Source organism: Typopeltis vanoorti, chromosome 23 (assembly GCF_054136105.1).
Source record: "Typopeltis vanoorti isolate ZY-2024b chromosome 23, IOZ_Tvanoo_1.0, whole genome shotgun sequence".
In the NCBI taxonomy this organism is placed as follows: Eukaryota; Metazoa; Arthropoda; class Arachnida; order Uropygi; family Thelyphonidae; genus Typopeltis; species Typopeltis vanoorti.
This window is the reverse complement of record NC_143571.1, coordinates 94,681,416-94,695,839: the sequence shown is the minus strand read 5'-3', so window position 1 is coordinate 94,695,839 and position 14,424 is coordinate 94,681,416. Positions and strand designations below refer to the sequence as shown.

Genomic DNA, 14,424 nt, shown 5'->3' with positions numbered 1-14,424 from the left:
GAGTACAGATCCCTGTGGCACTCCACAGGTTACTGGTTGCTCTCTACTTCGGTTTGACTCGATCCGTGTTATATGCTTTCTGTTTTGAAGGTAGTTATACTTATGTAGTTATATATATAGCTGGTGGACCAAGTTCCGAAAAGCTCGCAGCCATTAAATGTGAATTCATCGCAGGTTACAAAAACTGTCTTCTTTATCTGAATGGGTTTGCTGCAAAACGAGCGACGGCTTCCGCCTCATGTGATGAGTGGAAATACATTGCGTTAGATAGTGGCAAAAAAAATTAAATGTTTAAAAGACAATTCACGTGATCTTTTTCTTTTAAAATAAGGAATACGAGCAAAACGTTAAGAAAATTCAACAGCGATCAGACGTGATTGCTGCTTTGGTTACGTCAACAGCATTACGACAACGGAGTTGCTTGCCTGCAGATTGAAAATCGGAGGTTCCCGGAGAAAATCCTCTGTTGTCCATCTATGAGTCTGGCTTCAGATGAAAAGCCGTCATAAAGGTTTTCGGGTTCTAGACGGGATTCGAACGGCTTCCAATCAAAGAGGGCATCGTGAGCGTCTCAAAGAGAAATTCTAACAAAAAAAAAAAGGAAGAAAATTCCGTAACCAATTTCTACATTTTTGTGAAAATGACGAACTGGGGAGCGAACGGGTGGAAGAACTCTAAGAATCAATTCTCCGCGCATCGCTAATCTGGCTTTGGCGGCAAACGTCAAGCAAAGCGTAAACCGAACACCCAAAGAGCAGCACTTCGTTCGACAACAATTTGGAGAGGAGGTGGATTCATTTTCATTTGCTGGGCGGAAGGCTCTGCCGCCACTCTCTCAGGGTACGAAAGCACAAAGGACTTAAAAGACTATGCAAATGAACAGTCCACTTTTCTGCAGGGAAAGAGCACGAAAATATGCAAATCCTTTGATCAGCCTCGAAAAGCCGTTTCGTACAAACAATGGGTCAACGGTAATGAGGGTGTTCAAAAACCACGTTTGGCAAAGAGCCAAACGGCCCCATACGGCCGTTTATTTTTTCCAGCATAAATGTTTATTTATATCCTCGTGCAAGACGAACACTATCACGCGTCGAGTTGATGACACGCCTTCTTGCAAAAACAAGCGGTTGTGTCTTTGCAGCACTTCGTTTCCCTGAGAAATGCCAAAGCCAGCGGTCAAAGCCGCAGCCTGGAGAGTGAAAGGTGGGGATCAATGCCCACTAATTTTTTGCTGTGAGTGTGCGCAGAAATTTGCGTGTGTGCAAAATTTGCCTTCTTTTGAAAAGTATGTGCGCACCCATACGAGTCACCATACTGATCATTTAAGCAAAAAAGTCAAAAGGTTTTAGTTCACTCTTTACCTTCTGGTGTCAATGGGACGTCAGCCAGGTCACCCCAACTCCCCACCGTGTTCCCGCACACGGCAGTAGCCTCCCCAGTAAACAGTCGGAAATCACGATTCACAAGCCTTGGGCAGGACTCGATCCGGGGACTTTGCGCATGCGAGGCGAACACGATACCGACTGTACTAAATAGGATTCTAAGTGTGTGTATTATTACCATCACCAAGTAAGTTGTGTGACATCAATCACAGAGCTAACATAAATATTTTATTTGTATTTAATATTGATCTGATTAGAAGTAAGAAATAAAGTAAAAAAAAAAAAGATAACACTAGTGACAGATTGCCTTTAATTAAATTTTCTAACTTTGCAAATAACTCTAAACATACATAATAAAATATTCCCATTACTAATTCTCACTTTGTTAAACATTCATAATAAGTCCGTTACTAATTCTCATCTTGTTTAGTTCTAGCTTCTATCTCTTTATTATTTCTTTCTTCTGTCTTTGGCATTCACCCACTCTTCATACACACAATCTAAATTAATTGAATTTCCATATAATTGTTAACTTTTCACTCTCATTAGCATATCCAAATGACATTCTCCTAAACGGTTTCTAAGTTGGTTTTTTATTTGATTCATTAGACTATAATCTCGCTCACAGTCTGCATTAGATGCAAGGAAGGTTCCTCCAATATCCATCAACTTTGCAAATCACAAAACTGCTCATTTTGAAGAGCAAATACAACCATTTGTGTAAAATTTGATATCATTTTGCATTTAATTTTTTCTTGTACTCCCGTATACGGGAATAAAAAGGCGTTAGCTGATTTTTTTTTTTTTTCTTGTACAGAAAATTTGAAATCATTAAACTGACTAATTATTTCTGTAGTATCATCCAGAAAATCATGATATTTAAGACAAAGGGCATTAATAAGTTTACTACCAAATGAGAAATCACAATGTGAAATAGAGGAGATATCAAACATTGACCATTCTTGTATCTCATTCTCAGGGAATCTGTCCTCTAAATGTGCACATAAACAATTTATAAAAATTAACAGGGGCCTAGTATCTACTGGTTCAGTCTCTTCTTGTTTAAGTAAAGCATTTACTATGTCACTCCAGCAAGCGTCACCTTCTAAATACTGATTCCTGATTTTGTTAATCTTCCCTCTGGCAAAATGATGACTGTCTAGTGGTGTAAGGTTACTCCTTTGTAATATTTTGCACAGGGAAGCCATTTCTTCAAAAACATCACTTAAAACATTAACAGCTATTTGAATGTCACGTTTAATTTATTGTGACAATAATTAACCACGGGATCATTTGATTTGTCTTTTTCAAAATATGTGATCAGTCCCTCATAGGTTCTTATTATTGCCTGTAATGCAAAATGTCTGGATAGCCACCGCACTTCATTGAGTGGTCTGAAGGCAATAACTTCACTTTCAGACGCCTCGACAATTTTTTTTTAAATTCATGTCTTCACGAGAAAAGCGTGTGTACACTGTTCTCATTAATGTATCAATATCTCTGATTAGTTTAATTTCCTTCCACGTATCACAGATCCGCAGATCCTCACGGTGAGCTACACAGTGTTGCTGGACAAGATGTGGAACTTCTAATTTAAGTTTTGCAGCGACACCATTAACTTTGTCCATCATCACTGCGGCTCCATCAGAGGTAAACATCACCGTTTTTTGGAGATTAAGTTTCTTTTCTTCATAAAACTGTTTAATAAGACACTGTCAATAAGAACTTTAATCTGCTCTGGGTTTGATCGTTTTCTCTCTCGGTCATCTGAACATTCACGTAGCATGAGCAGTACTCCTGTAGCTGGCAAAGAACAGTTTTGTTGCCTAAGTTTGTGTACACCATCCAGATGTATTTTACTTGTCAAATGGCGTTTCAAAAAGTCCAACGTCCAAGTGACATCAAACTTCTTCCCATTAGCAAAATCCCCAGCAACCTTTGCATCACGACAATAAATACAAACAACACCATTGTAGCATCGTACATAAGTATTTCACGCAGCTGAATGTTTATCAACTCATGAGCTTTTGGTGTAGCAGTTTTCACTATTTCATCCAACCATTCATTTTTAAAGCAGCTAGCAATTCGTTTTCGCTTCACACCTTTTGCTTCCTTTGAATTTGAAGTGGTGCATCAGTTTTTTGCAATTTTGTTATTTGAAGAATGTTTTTATTGTTTTTATAAATTTACAAATGTACACTATCCACTGAATGACTTGGCAAGGCAAAAGCTGAACCAACACTAAACATTGCCGAGAGCAACACAAGAGCTAAAAGATATGCCTAGAGGCTAGATGTAATTAACTTGGTTGTATCTCAATGCGTGTACACGAATGTTATTATTTAGTCTACTATTTTAAAATTCCTTTTAAAAATTAGAGAATTTTGAAACGCTACAATATTTTTAATTGTACTCTCATTTAAGTTTGTAAAAGTATTTAATTATTTTTTTATCAAAATTATGAAACCATTGTTTTAATTGGTCATGATCTGAACTAATTTGATCAGCCAATCACGTTTGGGAATTTTCCATCAGTCAGGCCTGAGATGTAAACAAACTGCTCGCCATTCTATATGCTACTTAAAAATTACACATTTAAGCCACACCCCTTTCACTTTGGCATCAGATCGCTAGCCTCAAATAGGGTTACTAATTTATAGGTTTTGTGCAACTTCGAGAATGTAATAAAAAATGCGAGGTTATAGGCTTCAGCGTTGCCGAGTTTTTTTAAAGTATTTTTTAAAGAATTTATAGGTTAATGTTTAGGTGGAACTCCTTTAATTAATAAATTTTAATTTCATCTTGAAAATCTAGTGTGCGCATATTTTTTTGCTTTGTGCGCTAGTTGTAAAATGTGCGCGCGCGCACATGCTCACAGCTTAGAGGGAACACCGGTGGGGATCGCTCAAAAAGGAGTGAAAAATAAGTGTTTCCCCTTCTCCTGAGGTCGAACACCATCGTGCAGTTCATTCGTCATAGAAGATTTGCGGAGAGCATGGTTAAGCTCGCTGTATTAATTGCCTAAAACCTGTAATGAGGCGATCCAACCCATCTGACGGACGAGAATTGGATTGGATGGATGGACTATTAAGTTGTTTTCCTACACAGGTTGTTCCTCTTTAATGCAAAGTCCCTTTAACTGAATTTAGTGTTTAACATCTCACATCGAGCTATGAGATTTTCGTGCCAGTTGAATCAATTTTAGTGTCAGAATCAATTAGAGAAAACGATTCAAAACAATACAAAAATATACGCTGCAAACGATACCCTCAGCACATAAGCTAAAAACGGAAACAATTTCGATTGCTGCACGAGATGGACGACGCTGCTTTTTAAAATTGCATCCGATCATCCTGTTGATTTGCTCTCAGGTTCCATTTGGTGAACTTCAAATCTGGAGATTTCTCTTACTTGAGACGAGTGAGGTCAAACATCACACAAGCAATCTGACTGAAATATAAACATAATACGAGGGCGCATTATAGAATTAAAGTAAATTAAAGACAGAATGAAATAGAAAACGAATAATCATCAATAATTTATACTGAACAGTGTTTTAATGATAATAGTAATAAGATAAGGAAAATTATTTTAATAAAATATTAGTAATATATTATTATATTATATTATTATAATTATTATATTATAATTATAATATTAGTAAGGAAACAATTATAATAAAATCGATTCTTGCAGGGCGGTCGCTTTCCTTAATCAAAGTTGATTATATTGTTTGATTCGTTAAATTAGTACCGCAAAATATACTTTTAGCGTATTTTGTGCCTTCTTGACCCTGCAAACCATCCGAACTGCGCAAAGCTTGCAGGGATTCTAAATTCACAATTTCAGTAAACTCCCACAGTCCAAGAATAATTTGAGTAACGAAAGGGCCGACAAACAATACAAATCCACTTGGATTCTTATGCACTTTTAAGAATCCCAGTGGATTTGCTGTTTAATCATTTTTGCCAAAATGATTAAACAGCAAAAGTAAACATCCCCAAAGAACAAAGTAAGATTATTAAAAAATATTTTAATTTGTTCTATTTTTCTTCCTATGGATTTTTGCCAGGGGTGCATAAGCGTCAAAGCTGTATAACTGAGAGGAGACCTCCACATAGCCTTTAAAGGCATCGGCCTGGGCTTCTGACCTAATGTCCAATCCTCATCTTCTCGTGGTGCACCCTGTTAGGTATCTACCTGGATACTGAATGAACGAGGAAGGGCTATCAAGGGATTTAGCCGACCAAATTGTATTCATATTTGCTTAAACCACAATTTAAAATGATAATACAACATGACATAATTTCATGCCGGCTGCGGTGTCATCCGGTTAAGCAAGACCCCGTTATTTTCACCAGGGAACTATCAAAACGTTAGCTACTGGAACGAATCATGAAACACATCCCAACTCAACATCACCAAAGTTCAAGATCAGTACTTTCAGCATAAGAAGCCTATATGGCAAAGAAATGTAACTAGCAGAAGAATTGGATAAGTACTAAATCAACATAATAGGGATGACTGAAACTGGTGAGATCTTTCTAAGCCATAAATACAAAACGTTATATTCAGGCACTAATAATCAGTGAAATTAAGGAGTAGGTGTAGCATTCAACACTAAATACGAGGCTAATCTTCTTGAATGACAGGCAGTCTCAAGTAGAGTGATGTGGGCAAATATCAGAATGGGGGAACTGGACAATGAGACTTATTTGTGCTTATGGTCCCACAGAGAAGGGTCTACTATGGTAGAAGTGGAGGAATGTTTTGAGAAACTGACACAATGAAAAAGGAAAATTTTATCCTTGTTGGGGATCTAAATAGTAGCGTAGGAAATGATTGTCAGATATACAAAAATATTTTGGGAAAATTTGGAGAAAAGAGCAAAGCTAATAATAATGGTAAATGCCTGTTGGATTTCTTCTAAGGACATGGACTGGTTATTACTAACACCATGTTCCAACATAAAAATGTGCACAAATTCACATGGAGAGAAGAGGCAAGAATAAGAAAAGTCTCACTGACTATGGACTATGTTATTGTTGATAGTGATGTTTTTCCACTGGTGCAGGACACCAGCCAGAGTGCACATCGGATTTGAAATTGGAAGTGATCACCATTTCGTCTTGAGCAGGATAAAATTGAATGGCGTATTGAAAACAAGAACAGGTAAGAAAGTTTTCTCAGATGTGAACTGTAGACTAAAATAAACAAACATTATTCAAGAAAAATTGTTTAAGAGTTTGAGAACAGGAACCAAACCTTGGAGATTCAGTGGCAAATACTGAAGAAAGCATTGATTGGGTCAGCTAAAGAGGCACGTAGTGAGGTTTCCTGCAAGGATAGAAAATGTCAGAACTCAATTGTGGATACAGGAAATTAAAGAGGCAGTGAAGTAAAAGAAGAACGCATATCGTAAGTTCCTGGAGAATAAGTCAGATTTGCTGTTACAGAATACAGAGACTAATGTAAGGAAGCTAAACACTGTGTAAAACTAGGTAAATAAAAGTCATGTGAAGACTTTGGTAAAAACATAGAAAATAAATATCAAGAAGTGGCAAAATATTCTGGAAGCTGTTGAAAAAGCTCACAGATGGAGAAAAGAGTGCTGAAAAGGGAATCAGAGAGATGATAAAGGTGACATGAAAACTGGTAAAAAAAACATATCCTTGATGTATGGAATAACTACTTCGAAAATGTGCTAAATAGAATAAGCAGTGGAAGTACAGTGGTAAGGAAACACTCAACAGACAAGCAATCAGCAATACATATTTGAAGTAGAAAAAGCCATCAAAAACCTGAAATGTGGAAAGGTAGCGGGAGTAGCTGATATTCGACCAGAAATGCCCAAGTATGGAGGATTAAATGTTTTGCAGTGGCTGTACTGGAAGACGTTTACACCATTTCATAGTTGAAAAGGCCTGGACAGAGGGACGAATTTAATTCCTCATTTACTTTATGCGGATGATGTTATACTTCTAAATATATCAGCTACAACTCTGCAAGATTCCCTTACTAAATTGAATAACGGTTGTAATAGATATGGTATGAAGGTCAGCAATAACAAGACAAAGATTATGAAAATAGGCAGAAGCATTGAAAATGTCAACTGCGTTGTGAATGGAAAACCTGTGGAACAAATAAAACATTTCAGCTACTTAGGCACGATTTTTAGTGAAGATGGTAAACTAAGTAAGGCAGGAAGTCAATTGAATAAATTTACATGGAATAAGAGAGAAATCAGTCGGAACACTAAATTAGCTGTGTACAAGACAGTGTTCAAACCAGTTTTAACTTATGGATCTGAGAGCTGGGTTAGAAATAAAACCCTTGACCAAAGACTAGAGACCGCAGATATGAGAGGCCTGAGAAAGATTAAGGGTGTGAACAGGTGGCATCAGTGGCAATATCATATTAAAAACGAGGATATTAGGAAAGAACTTCACATTGTCAGCATCCAGGAATGCGTTAGCAGAGCTGATCTCAAGTGGTATGGTCACTTAAACAGAATGGGAGAGCCAAAGAAGTGTTCTTTGTCAGATTGGCAGGAAAAAGACCCAGAGGAAGACCAAGATGTAGATGGATTGATGCTGAAAGTGTTTTTCCACGTGATTGACCTGGCTTCTCTGTCTTTCTTCCAGAGTTAGTATAACTCATGTAATAACTGGAGCTAACTTGACTACAGAGACCGTTATCATTCAGTGTTGTTTATGAAAGATAAAATTGCAACGAAGCCGAAGCAAGGACTAATCTAAATATTACATTTATCCAATGAAGCAGTTAATCTTTTTACTTAAAATAAGTTGTTTAATCTTGATAACAGGAACTGTTAAGAATTATGACTTTTTTGTTCAAGAAATTGAAGAACGCTTTGATAACGTTCATTTATGCAAACATAAATTCGATGAGATGCAGAACAACTTTTTTTCGGCCTCTGAATTCAATTGACTCCGCATTTTAAAGGAAATAAGTATGAATATGAATATTAGTTCTGAATAACCTTCAAGTTATTTTGAAGCAAATTTCGCAATAACAGCAGCCACCTCCTCATTACGTAAGAGATTAACAGGAACTCCGGCTATGATTGATTGGACGCATCTGGTGGTTTACTGAACTTAATCTGAAAACGGCACAGCTGTTTTCATTTTAATTTTCATTTTCATGAAATATTTTTCTTAGAAAAACTTAAAAAGATTTTTTACTTAATTTTATTCTTACCTTAAAGAAGCAAAAGTTTCTAAGTCGAGGAAAATTAAACTAGGAATGCAAGTAGTTTAAAATCAGTTGTGTTTTTAATAAATACATTTGTTGAAGAATATTTTGTTATGAATAATAACTACTCAGACATTACATGCATTAAAACCATATACAATAAATACAGAAATACACTAAATATTGCATGAGAGTTCCGTATGATTTTGAGCGTAAATACTGAGCAGCCTAGTAGTTGTGTTGTGTTTATGTCGTAATTCTTTGATTGTTTTGTATTAATGTTTTCTTCTTTTTTTATCTATTTATTTACATAAAACGATGCATTATTTCATTTTTGAATAGTATCAAAAATTCTCTTCTTACCATTATCATTCCTAAGAATAATAAAAATGTAATAAGGATCATGACAATCTGATCTTAGTTGTATAAAATTGTTTTCTTGATAAAGGTGGATGTAACTTAGTGTTCCCATGGGAACCAGTGGATCCGTATCACAACGTTCAAACGTTCTACGTTCAGCTCCAAACTGTGCCATGACTGTTCTTACGCTACATTCCGTGACCTAAGAATAGACACGAAAAATCTAGAGTTGAATTTTATCCACTTTTATTTTTCTTACCACAATCAAGATTAATGCCTTTCCAAGTCTCCGTTTTAGATTCGAGAAATAATTATGCTCTGGCTGATCACTTGCACACATCGAATGAAAGTTCATTTCATTGTGCAGTCACAGAAATTTCCAAATCACTCGAAACATTTGAAACGAGTATACGCATTTGTTGTTTTCTTTGCAAAGATGAGGAAACTATGCGCAGGTTTTGCCTGTCGTTAGACAGGGGAGACCTGCATCACCAGTGTTGTGAAAGAGGTCTCCAAACAAGCAACCGCACCCAGTTAGTTCCTGTAATCAAGCAACTGAGGCCCACCTAAGAAGCCGCGCAGACTACAAAGCTATAAGGAAAAATAAAACTGAGGTTTAAAATAGCTCCAAGATGTATTGACCTAAACAAGAAAATTGCATCTTAGACATAAAAAATGACTTTGTTTATCGAAAGGTAGCGAAGCTAGCTTATTATCCATTAGATGTCATGTCAGGGGGAGGAGAAAATTTCCGACTGACGACTAATTCGTGTGCATATATACGGGGGGAGGTAATTTAAAGTTATTTCAAGATTTTGTTTATTAACAGGTTTTATTTACAGGAGGCATCGAAACGAAATAGGTTGACTTCCCATATTTATTCTCTTCAATGAACAGTCGCTTTGCTCTTCGCCCTAAAACTTGCATGCTGTACAACAGCTGCTTGGATGAATTATTTTGAAAGAACGATCGAAGCAACTAAGCCTAGAAGGTCAATTATGTCTGTTAATTGCGCCTGTTTTGTTCAAGCAGATTTGCTCGTTTTGCAGCATTAAACGCTAGCTGACTAATTGAGAAAAAAAAGGGACTAAATGAAAGAATGAAACACTAACTCGCTTTCAGATGAAAGGCCTTTAAGATGTTCTTCGTTAACTGCTGAGCTACGAAGGCTCTCAAAAACACGTCAGTGGATTCAAGTTCACGAATGTTGACAACTTTAAACAGGTTTGGATCTTTTACTCAAATGGACATTCATTGTCCGCCAGCGAAATGTTTTGTGAGTTCTTTATATTTTCCCCGCAAGTTTACTCAAGTACGTCTAAGTTTAGCTCTAGGATGGAAACAACCGATAAAACTGGTTGACTGTAACTTGTCACCGAGTGATTACCCTGTCCGTTCCCTCATTGAAAGTGGGCAACAATTCTCTTGTCAGAGTAAAAAGTGCAAAAATGAAAACGTCATTTGTTAACGCGATGCAAGCATTTTCCAGTAGACACAGCATTAGATCGCAGTGACAGAGAAAAATGTCGTCTATGCGCAATACTAGCAAAAGCGAACTTGTTCGCAAGAGAGCAGCTTGGCGTCATCGGGCTATTGATGCTGCGGTACTTGCAGAGATATCTTCCTTCCTTCCTTCGCTCGTTCTCATTCAAAATGTATCTGCCACATAAAAACGCTCGCAGTTGTTGGTGTTGAGGGATTCCGTTCCGGAGGTTAACGGCAGAAACGACAACTACACCGCTTCGAACCCGCACTGAATAGTTAACGAGGATGAGTTTTTTCAGTGCAGCAGACTTCGGTGACTCAAGTCGAGACTTTTACTGCGACGAACATTTTTAAACCACGTTTTTTGTCCAAAAAGCTTCTTTGTTCAACTTTATCCATCGGTTGCATCTAAAAATCCGTCCTAAAGCAATTTTACGAGACGTCTTCGCAGAAACAAACATAACCCACGCCCTCGGGTAATCACAAAATGTACGAAAGCTGAGCGTTACCCTGAAATTGCGTTGTCGAATAAGAAAAAATGAAAAACAATGAAAATATGAGGAGCGAGTTCGAGACACTAGTCAGAAACATAATGAGAGGATGGAGAGGTTGTTTAGCAGCTCTTAATCTGCTATATGAAGGTTGAAAGAAAGAAGGAAGGCTATACGAAGGATGGTAGCTATGATTCCGACCCTGCAGAAAGGACAAAGTACGTGAGTCACCTTCGTGGATTAAGAATTTCATATATCGACACGCAGTAAACGAAGAAGAGGTAAAGAGTGTAGTAATTGGTTTAAAAAAGGGAAGAAAATGGGAAGTGACAATATAAACGTCAAAAAATTAAACATTATCATTAAACACGATTTACGGTTCTTCACAAATATCATTAATAAATTCTTTGATCACCGTAAGTTTATAGAACACTTAAAGCTTCAGTTATACCGCTATTTAAAGGAGGGAACAGAAATGAAATCAAAAATTACACACCGATATCTATACTATCCACAGTCTCAAAGGTTATTGAAATTCTAATAAAAAACGCTTAAATAGCTATTTAACTACAATATCTTTTTACGCAATTAATCAATATGGGTTTAGATCCGGGTACAATACCGAAAACGCGCTATTGGAGTTTCATTAAACGGTCTGTAGTGGAATAAATAAAGGAATGCACACAGCAGCCGTTTTTCTCGATATATCTAAGGCGTTCGACTGTGTTCATCATGACCTACTGCTACTGAAAATGTCCAAATACGGCATCAGAGGAATTACTAATGACTGGTTCAGATCCTATCTGAATAATAGAAAAAATATACCAGCTACGGTACATTTAAAAGCGCAAAACAATAATAAAATACGGAGTCCCGCAAAGGTTGGTACTAGGACTCATCCTACTGTTAATATATGTTAATGATCTGTATAAATGCAAACTTTTTGGCAAAAGGATATCCTTTGCTGACGATACTGCATTAATATACACCGAAACGACCATCGAGGATCAAGAAAATCGGATTAATCGTGATATGTTATACTTAAATAAATGGTTTAGAAATAATGGACTTAAAATTAATACCGATAAAACATTTCGAGATATATGTACTTCACATTAACAGATAAGCTAGACCACAATATAATCATAAAATGACATGAAAGGAAATGCAGTGACATCCTAAATTGTAACTGTAGCTTAATCAAAGAAACAAAATCAATCAAATATTTGGTCCTCCATATCGACAGCAGTTTGAAGTTGAACTCCCACACCACTTCCTTAACAAATAAGTTCAGGTTCATAATTAACAGAATATATTAAGTACAAAATGTAAATGCAACATTCTTAAGATGCTTGTACTATTCTGGGTAAATTCCTCACTGCAATATGGCATCACCTGTTGGGGTGGAGATTATTACAACAATCTGCTTCCATTAATAAGAATACAAAACAGAATAATTAGAGCCATAACTACTACTAACTTCGCACATTCAACCAACGATCTGTATGCCTTCATATTATTCTACCACTACAGAAACTATATCTCTATTTACGTTAAGGGATATTACATCCCATATTGTTTCATAGCTGAATAAGAAACTCAAAGGATTTCACGCCGAATATAGAAACTATATAAAGTTGGGCGAGTCCAAGCGTAAGCAAATACCTGGATAGTCCATATGATAGTGCAACATGGGGCAACTCACAGTAAGGGTGGAAGCTCCGATCAGTGTTCATGGTATTCACTGATAATGTTAATCCCAGCTCCTAGGAGCTGTATTACTGCTCTACATTATGTCACTATATCTGTATGGTTGTCTGTTGTATGTAAAAAGAAACGCCCAAAGTTTCTTGGTATATAATGCAGACTATGGATTACGCTGCGGCTGGAACATGCTGGTAGTACCCAAGGCAAACAAAGAAATTTTTCATAAATCCTTCGAACACCTAGCGACAAGCAGCTACAATAAACTCCCAAATGAAATCAAATCTATAACCTCAGCTTATGCATTCAGAAAAAGATTGAGAGGCTACCTCATGGGACTAAACAATGTTGACAATTACTTTAAACGTATAGTATAAGAGATCACTGGAACTCACATATCATATCCAATTAAGGTACCAAAATACTAACTAGTTCATTTAATTAGGACAGTAATCTATTAACATGTACATCAAATGAAACCGTGTAAGGCGAGCCCTCATAGATGCGGTCACTGGACTCGCAGTGACTGTTTCGAACTAATTTAATTCTCTAGTAACCAGTATGGCTACGGTTACACATAAATACACAAACTAACTTACTTTATCACTAAAACCAGTAACTTATTATAAACTACGAAAAACCATCCGAAATGTATTCTACTCTACTTGCATATGTGAGAAAACATTTTATTAACTATAACAAAATAAATAGCCAAAAATAAGTGTAAATATCAACAGAAAATGATAGTAATAATTGAGCTGTATTGCATAATATTGTAAATTGATTGTATAATATACATATCTCGTATACGCGATGGGAATGGTAATAAACTGAAACTGATTAGTGTTGACCGTTAAAAAATATATTCACATACAAAAAAGGTTTTAAATCACGTTTAACATTTCTGATGCCGAAAGTGCAATCTTGTCATTTTTTATTAAATCATTCTGAAACTTCACTGCAGTTTCTTGTGAAATCATTAAAGACGTTAGTGTTCGGGAGTTCACGCGGGTTCTCCAATGAAAACAAAAAATGAAAGGAACTGAATGGCTCTGTTTTTGTATCAATAGCAGGCCGCACTTTACTCTCGTGCAGTTATTCGCGATTGCCAGGAAATTAGAGCAAAATGAAGTTTTACCAAGATAGCCTCGTCGCAGCAAAAAAGAAAGGTAGCGCGAATATTTCGGGGAGATCTGCAGAAAAGTAGAAATCGCTGCCCTCGGATTCAAAATATGCCTCATAAAAACAAACCCGGTCGGCCGATTAGTTAAGTGTACCCGCTCTCCCACAAAGAGGCTGCGGGATCGAATCGCGTCCTGGGCATAGATGTTCGTGATTCGTTTTAGGTGATAAACGAATTCATTTCCGGTGTGAGACCACCCCACTAATACTTAAGAATTGAAATGGCTTGAGAAAGTGTCATGTGTGGCTCTAGAGCCGCGTTTCCTATGTAAAAAAATTAAAAATACAAAAATGTATATAACTGATAAAAATAGGGGAACCTCTTTAGTTCCATCACGATATGAAATGTACTAAACGTTTGCAGATAATTTTTGTATGTCGGAGGCAAGAAGAAAACGCTGCAACTTGAACTTTCATATTTCTCTTGATGCTTGGGATTTTGATGTTTTCTACAGTTCCACATGGAAGAATTCGGCTAGTTCCTCTTTGTCACCGACGAATGAGTTGCGATGTCAGGAAGAACGAATTCATTTCATAAGAAAGTAACGCCTCAGTATGTTTTTGCCGTTCTTTAAGTCTACATTCGATGCGGTTACCCTCACACC

At 36.7% G+C, this 14,424-nt stretch overlaps 1 protein-coding gene across 1 annotated transcript in view; it reads right to left on the bottom strand.

Moving 5' to 3' along the window:
• side-VIII (sidestep VIII) overlaps window positions 1–14,424 on the bottom strand; it is a 361,297-nt gene that overhangs the window by 287,192 nt on the left and 59,681 nt on the right. The window lies entirely within an intron of this gene.